This window comes from Mesoplodon densirostris, chromosome 4, assembly GCF_025265405.1.
Source record: "Mesoplodon densirostris isolate mMesDen1 chromosome 4, mMesDen1 primary haplotype, whole genome shotgun sequence".
In the NCBI taxonomy this organism is placed as follows: domain Eukaryota; kingdom Metazoa; phylum Chordata; class Mammalia; order Artiodactyla; family Ziphiidae; genus Mesoplodon; species Mesoplodon densirostris.
This window is the reverse complement of record NC_082664.1, coordinates 62,522,899-62,530,586: the sequence shown is the minus strand read 5'-3', so window position 1 is coordinate 62,530,586 and position 7,688 is coordinate 62,522,899.

The following is a 7,688-nucleotide window of genomic DNA, read 5'->3' as shown; positions in this document are numbered from 1 at the left end:
GATACAGGTGGTTTCACTAGTAATGAATCTCAACTGTAGATTTAAAAGACTTCATAAAGGAAAGCATTGCATTTCTAGTGAAGAAATTTTGAGTGCTGTGATTAGTCTATTAGTGGTGGAAGTGTATTTTGCAGTATGGGACCTTCTTTGGTCCTTCAAATTGCACCATACCACCATCAGAATTGCCTGGCACTCCAGTGGCTCTTCAGAAGCCTTCTGTAAATCTCCTAAGTACAAGAGTATTGTTGTCAACCCCTCTTTTACTGGTATCATTTTCAAGGGTGATGGAAAATATTCATCCTGACATTCTTCTTCTTTGATACTCTTCCTGCAAGACACTTCTCTTCATGGGAACCAGATTTTGTAAATGTGTAAGATTCTGTAGCTTTCCTTTCCATATCCTTCAGTACTCCCTTGGGTCTTGGTTCATGCCCCATCAGTTATTTAAATTAAAAAAAGAGTATAGATGGCGAGGAGTAAGACGTGGAGATCACCATCCTCCCCACAAATATATCAGAAATATGTTTACATGTGGATCAGCTCCTACAGAACACCTACTGAACGCTGGCAGAAGACCTCAGACTTCCCAAAAGAACAGACGCTCTCAGGCGACCTACACGCAGAGGCGGGGCCAATCCAAAGCTGAACCCCAGGAGTTTGCGAACAAAAAACAGGGAAATCTCTCCCAACAGCCGCAGGAGCAGTGGATTAAATCTCCACAATCAACTTGATGTACCCTGCATCTGTGGAATACATGAATAGACAACGAATCATCCCAAAATTGAGGTGGTGGACTTTGGGAGCAACTGTAGACGTGGGGTTTGCTGTATGAGACTGATGGGTTTCTGTTTACCTTAGTTCAGTATTTAGAGTTTATTATCATTGGTAGATTTGTTTATTGATTTGGTTGCTCTCTTCCTTTGTTTTATATATATATATATATATATATATATATATATATATATAACAAAAAAAAGAAAATATATATATATATTGTCCTTTTTCTCTTCTGGTGAGTGTGTACGTGTATGCTTCTTTGTATGATTTTGTCTGTATAGCTTTGCTTTTACCATTTGTCCTAGGGGTCTATCTGTCCGTTTTTTTTTTTTTTTAAATATAGTTTTTAGCGCTTGTTATAATAGGTGGATTTGTTTTTTGGTTTGGTTGCTCTCTTCTTTCTTTTTTCTTATTACTTTTTAATTTTAATAATTAAAGTTTTATTTTAATAATTTTATTTATTTTTCTTTTCTTTTTTTCTTTCCTTCTTTCTTTCTTTTTTTCTCCCTTTTCTTCTGAGCCGTGTGGCTGATGGTCTTGGTGCTCCAGCCAGGTGTCAGGACTGTGCCTCTGAGGTGGGAGAGCCGAGTTCAGGACATTGGTCCACCAGAGACCTCCTGGCTCCACATAATATCAAACAGCGAAAGCTCTCCCAGAGATCTCCATCTCAACACTAAGACACAGCTCCACTCAATGACCAGCAAACAACAGGGCTGGACACCCTATGCCAAACAACTAGCAAGACAGGAACACAAACCCACCTGTTAGCAGACAGGCTGCCTAAAATCATAATACGGTCACAGACACCCCAAAACACACCACCGGACGTGGTGCTCCCCAACACAAAGACAAGATCCAGCCTCATTCACCAGAACACAGGCACCAGGCCCCTCCACCAGGAAGCCTACATAACCCACTGAACCAACCTTAGCCACTTGGGCTTCCCTGTTGGCGCAGTGGTTGAGAGTCCGCCTGCCGATGCAGGGGACACGGGTTCGTGCCCCGGTCCGGGAAGATCCCACATGCCGTGGAGCGGCTGGGCCCGTGAGCCATGGCCGCTGAGCCTGCGTGTCCAGAGCCTGTGCTCCGCAACGGGAGAGACCACAACAGTGAGAGGCCCGCATACCGCAAAAAAAAAAAAAAACAAACAAACAACCTTAGCCACTGGGGGCAGACACCAAAAACAATGGGAACTACAAACGAGCAACCTGCGAAAAGGAGACCCCAAACACAGTAAGTTAAGCAAAATGACAAGAAAGAAAAACACACAGCAGATGAAGGATCAAGGTAAAAACCCACCAGACCAAACAAATGAAGAGGAAATAGGCAGTCTACCTGAAAAAGAATTCAGAGTAATGATAGTAAAGATAATCCAAAATCTTGGAAATAGAATGGAGAAAATACAAGAAAAGTTTAATGAAGACTTAGAAGAACTAAAGAGCAAAGAAACAATGATGAACAACATAATAAATGAAATTTAAAATTCTCTAAAAGGAATCAATAGCAGAATAACTGAGGCAGAAGAATGGATAAGTGACCTGGAAGATAAAATAGTGGAAATAACTACTACGGAGCAGAATAAAGACAAAAGAATGAAAAGAATTGAGGACAGTCTTAGAGATTTCTGGGACAATATTAAAGGCACCAACTTTCAAATTATAGGGGTCCCAGAAGAAGAAGAGAAAAACAAAGGGTCTGAGAAAATATTTGAAGAGATTATAGTTGAAAACGCCCCTAATATGGGAAAGGAAATAGTTAATCAAGTACAGGAAGCGCAAAGAGTCCTATACAGAATAAATACAGGGAGAAACATGCCAAGACACATATTAATTAAACTATCAAAAATTAAACACAAAGTAAAAAAAAATAAAAGCAGCAAGGGAAAAACAGCAATAACATACAAGGGAATCCCCAAAAGTTTAACAACTGATCTTCCAGAAGAAACTCTGCAAGCCACAAGGGAGTGGCAAGACATATTTAGTGATGAAAGGGAAAAACCTACAACCAAGATTACTCTACCCAGCAAGGATCTCATTCAGATTCGACAGAGAAATTAAAACCTTTACAGATAAGCAAAAGCTAAGAGAATTCAGCACCACCAAACCAGCTTTACAACAAATGCAAAAGGAACTTCTCTAGGCAGGAAACACAAGAAGAGGAAAAAACCTACAATAACAAACCCAAAACAATTAAGAAAACGGTAATAGGAACATACATATTAATAATTACCTTAAATGTAAATGGATTAAATGCTCCCACAAAAATACATAGATTGCCTGAATGGATACAAAAGCAAGACCCATATATATGCTGTATACAAGAGACTCACTTCAGACCTAGGGACACATACAGACTGAAAGTGAGGGGATGGAAAAAGATATACATGCAAATGGAAATCAAAAGAAAGCTGGGGTAGCAATTCTCATATCAGACAAAATAGACTTTAAAATAAAGACTATTACAAGAGACAAAGAAGGACACTACATAATGATTAAGGGATCAATCCAAGAAGAAGATATAACAATTGTAAATATTTATGCACCCAACACAGGAGCACCTCAATACATTAGGCAAATGCTAACAGCCATAGAGGGGGAAATCGACAGTAACACAATCATAGTAGGGGACTTTAACACCCCACTTTCACCAATGGACAGATCATCGAAAATGAAAATAAATAAGGAAACACAAGCTTTAAATGATACATTAAACAAGATGGACTTAATTGATATTTATAGGACACTCCATCCAAAAATAACAGAATACACTTTCTTCTCAAGTGCTCAATGAACATTCTCCAGGATAGATCATATCTTGGGTCACAAATCAAGCTGGTAAATTTAAGAAAATTGAAATCGTATCAAGTGTCTTCTCTGACCACAATGATATGAGACTAGATATCAATTACAGGAATAAAATCTGTAAAAAATACAAATACATGGAGGCTAAACAATAGACTACTAAATAACCAAGAGATCACTGAAGAAATCAAAGAGGAAATCAAAAAATACCTAGAGACAAATGACAATGAAAACACAATGATCCAAAACCTGTGAGATGCAGCAAAAGCAGTTCTAAGAGGGAAGTTTGTAGCAATACTACCTCAAGAAACAAGAAACATCTCAAATAAACAACCTAACTTACATCTAAAGCAATTAGAGAAAGAACAAAAAACCCCCAAAGTTAGCATAAAGATCAGATCGTAAATAAATGAAAAAGAAAGGAAGGAAACAATAGCAAAGATCAATAAAACTAAAATCTGGTTCTTGAGAAGATAAACAAACTTGATAAAACATTAGCCAGACTCATCAGGAAAGAAAGGGAGAAGACTCAAATCAATAGAATTAGAAATGAAAAAGGAGAAGTAACAACTGACACTGCAGAAATACAAAGGATCATGAGAGATGACTACAAGCAACTCTATGCCAATGAAATGGACAACCTGGAAGAAATGGACAAATTCTTAGAAAAGCACACCCTTCCTAGACTGAACCAGGAAGAAATAGAAAATCAAAACAGACCAATCACAGGCACTGAAATTGAGACTGTGATTAAAAATCTTCCAACAAACAAAAGCCCAGGACCAGATGGCTTCACAAGCGAATTCGATCAAACATTTAGAGAAGAGCTAACAGCTATCCTTCTCAAACTCTTCCAAAATATAGCAGAGGGAGGAACACTCCCAAACTCATTCTACGAGGCCACCATCACCCTGATACCAAAACCAGACAAAGATGTCACAAAGAAAGAAAACTACAAGCCAATATCACTGATGAGCATGGATTCAAAAATTCTCAACAAAATACTAGCAAACAAAATCCAACAGCACATTAGAAGGATCATACACCATGATCAAGTTGGGTTTAACCCAGGAATGCAAAGATTCTTCAGTATATGCAAACCAATTAATGTGATAAACCATATTAACAAATTGAAGGAGAAAAACCATATGATCATCTCAATAGATGCAGAGAAAGCTTTCGACAAAATTCAACAGCCATTTATGATAAAAAGCCTCCAGAAAGTAGGCATAGAGGGAACTTACCACAACATAATGAAGGCCATATGACAAACCCACAGCAAACATCATTCTCAATGGTGAAAAACTGAAACCATTTCCTCTAAGATCAGGAACAAGACAAGGTTGCCCACCTTCACCCCTATTATTCAACACAGTTTTGGAAGTTTTAGCAAAAGCAATCAGAGAAGAAATAAAAGGAATCCAAATCAGAAAAGGAGAAGTAAATCTGTCACTGTTAGCAGATGACATGATACTATGCAGAGAGAATCCTAAAGATGCTACCAGAAAACTACTAGAGCTAATCAATGAATTTGGTAAAGTAGCAGGATACAAAATTAATGCACAGAAATCTCTTGCAATCCTATAAACTAATGATGAAAAATCTGAAAGAGAAATTAAGGAAACACTCATATTTACCATTGCAACAAAAAGAATAAAATACCTAGGAATAAACCTACCTAAGGAGACAAAAACCTGTATGCAGAAAACTATGACACGGATGAAATAAATTAAAGATGATAAAAACAGATGGAGAGATATACCATGTTCTTGGACTGGAAGAAACAAAATTGTGAAAATGACTATACTACCCAAAGCAATGTACAGATTCAGTGCAATCACTATCAAACTACCAATGCATTTTTCACAGAACTAGAACAAAAAATTTCACAATTTGTCCGGAAACACAAAAGACCCCGAATAGCCAAAGCACACTTGAGAAGGAAAAACAGAGTTGGAGGAATCAGGCTCCCGGATTTCAAACTATACTCCATAGCTACAGTAATCAAGACAGTATGGTACGGGCACAAAAACAGAAATATAGATGAATGGAACAGGATAGAAAGCCCAGAGATAAACCCATGCACATATGGTCACCTTATCTTTGATAAAGGAGGTAAGAATATACAATGGAGAAAAGATAGCCTCTTCAATAAGTTGTGCTGGGAAAACTGGACAGCTACATGTAGAAGAATAAAATTAGAACACTTCCTAACACAATACACAAATAAAACCTAACAGTGGATTAAAGACCTAAATGTAGACAGTATAAAACTCTTAGAGGAAAACATAGGCAGAATAATGTATGATATAAATCACAGCAATATCCTTTTTGACCCACCTCCTAGAGAAATGGAAATAGAAACAAAAATAAGCAAATGGGACCCAATGAAACTTAAAAGCTTTTGCACAGCAAAGGAAAACATAAACAAGATGAAAAGAGAACCCTCAGAATGGGAGAAAATATTTGCAAATGAAACAACTGACAAAGGATTAATCTCCAAAATTTAGAAGCATCTCATGCAGCTCAATATGAAAAAGACAAACAACCCAATCCAAAAATGGGCAGAAGACCTAAATAGACATTTCTCCAAAGAAGATATACAGATTGCCAACAAACACATGAAAGAATGCTCAACATCATTAATCATTAGAGAAATGCAAATCAAAACTACAATGAGATATCATCTCACACCAGTCAGAATGGCCATTATCAAAAAATCTACAAACAGTAAATACTGGAGAGGGTGTGGATAAAAGGGAACCCTCTTGCACTGTTGATGGGAATGCAAATTGATACAGCCACTATGGAGAACAGTATGGAGGTTCCTTAGAGAACTACAATAGAACTACCATATGACCCAGCAATCCCACTACTGGGCATATACCCCGGGAAAACCATAATTCAAAAAGAGTCATGTACCAAAATGTTCATTGTAGCTCTATTTACAATAGCCAGGACATAGAAGCAACCTAAGTGTCCATCAACAGATGAATGGATAAAGAAGATGTGGCACCTATATACAATGGAATATTACTCAGCCATAAAAAGAAACAAAATGGAGTTATTTGTAGTGAGGTGGATGGACCTAGAGACTGTCATACAGAGTGAAGTAAGTCAGAAAGAGAAAAATAAATACCATATGCTGACACATGCATATGGAATCTAAAAAAAAAAAAACATTCTGAAGAACCTAGGGGCAGGATAGGAATAAAGAGGCAGAGGTAGGGAATGGACTTGAGGACATGGGGAGGGGGAAGGGTAAGCTGGGATGAAGTGAGAGAGTGGCATGGACATATATACACTACCAAATGTAAAATAGATAGCTAGTGGGAAGCAGCCACATAGCACAGGGAGATCAGCTCGGTGCTTTGTGACCACCTAGGGGAGTGGGATAGGGACGGTGGGAGGGAGACGCATGAGGGAAGAGATATGGGGATATATGTATACATACAGCTGATTAACTTTGTTATACAGCAGAAACTAACAACATTGTAAAGCAATTCTACTCCAGTAAAGATTTTAAAGAAAGAGTATATAACATTCTTTATCATAACCTGTTCCACTGCATCTTTTTCTAGTTCTCTCATGTGATTAGCATATGCAATACAAAAGCCCTGAGTGAAAGGAGAGTATGTTTCTTCAATATTTTAGCTCATTAACCATTATTAAAATGGAGACTATGCTGGGCCCTGAGGAGGTTGTGATTGTGACTGGTGGGAACAGTATGGTGGTGATGACAGTGACTATTATCTCCATTATCCATATTATGACCTCCTGGCTATAGTTGAAGCAGCTTCAAAGAAGTGGTTTATTAGCATTCAGATAAGAAATCATAGGGTCTCACTTGATAGTTAAAGCAAGATTTAAAAAATGAAATGAAGGACTAATGACTTGGAAAAAAAAACAAATGACAGATATGACTATGAAGGGAGAGTGTAGAGGTTTACATTTAATATACCAAAACAATCTTTAGCCAAGGTATAAAAGTGTAGTAGCTCAACAACCAAGAATAACTCAAAGAAATGTATTGTTTCATTTGTTTCCCATAAGCTGCATAAAACTAGAAAAAATAAATATTCATCAATAGTTTGAAACAGAAGACATTTT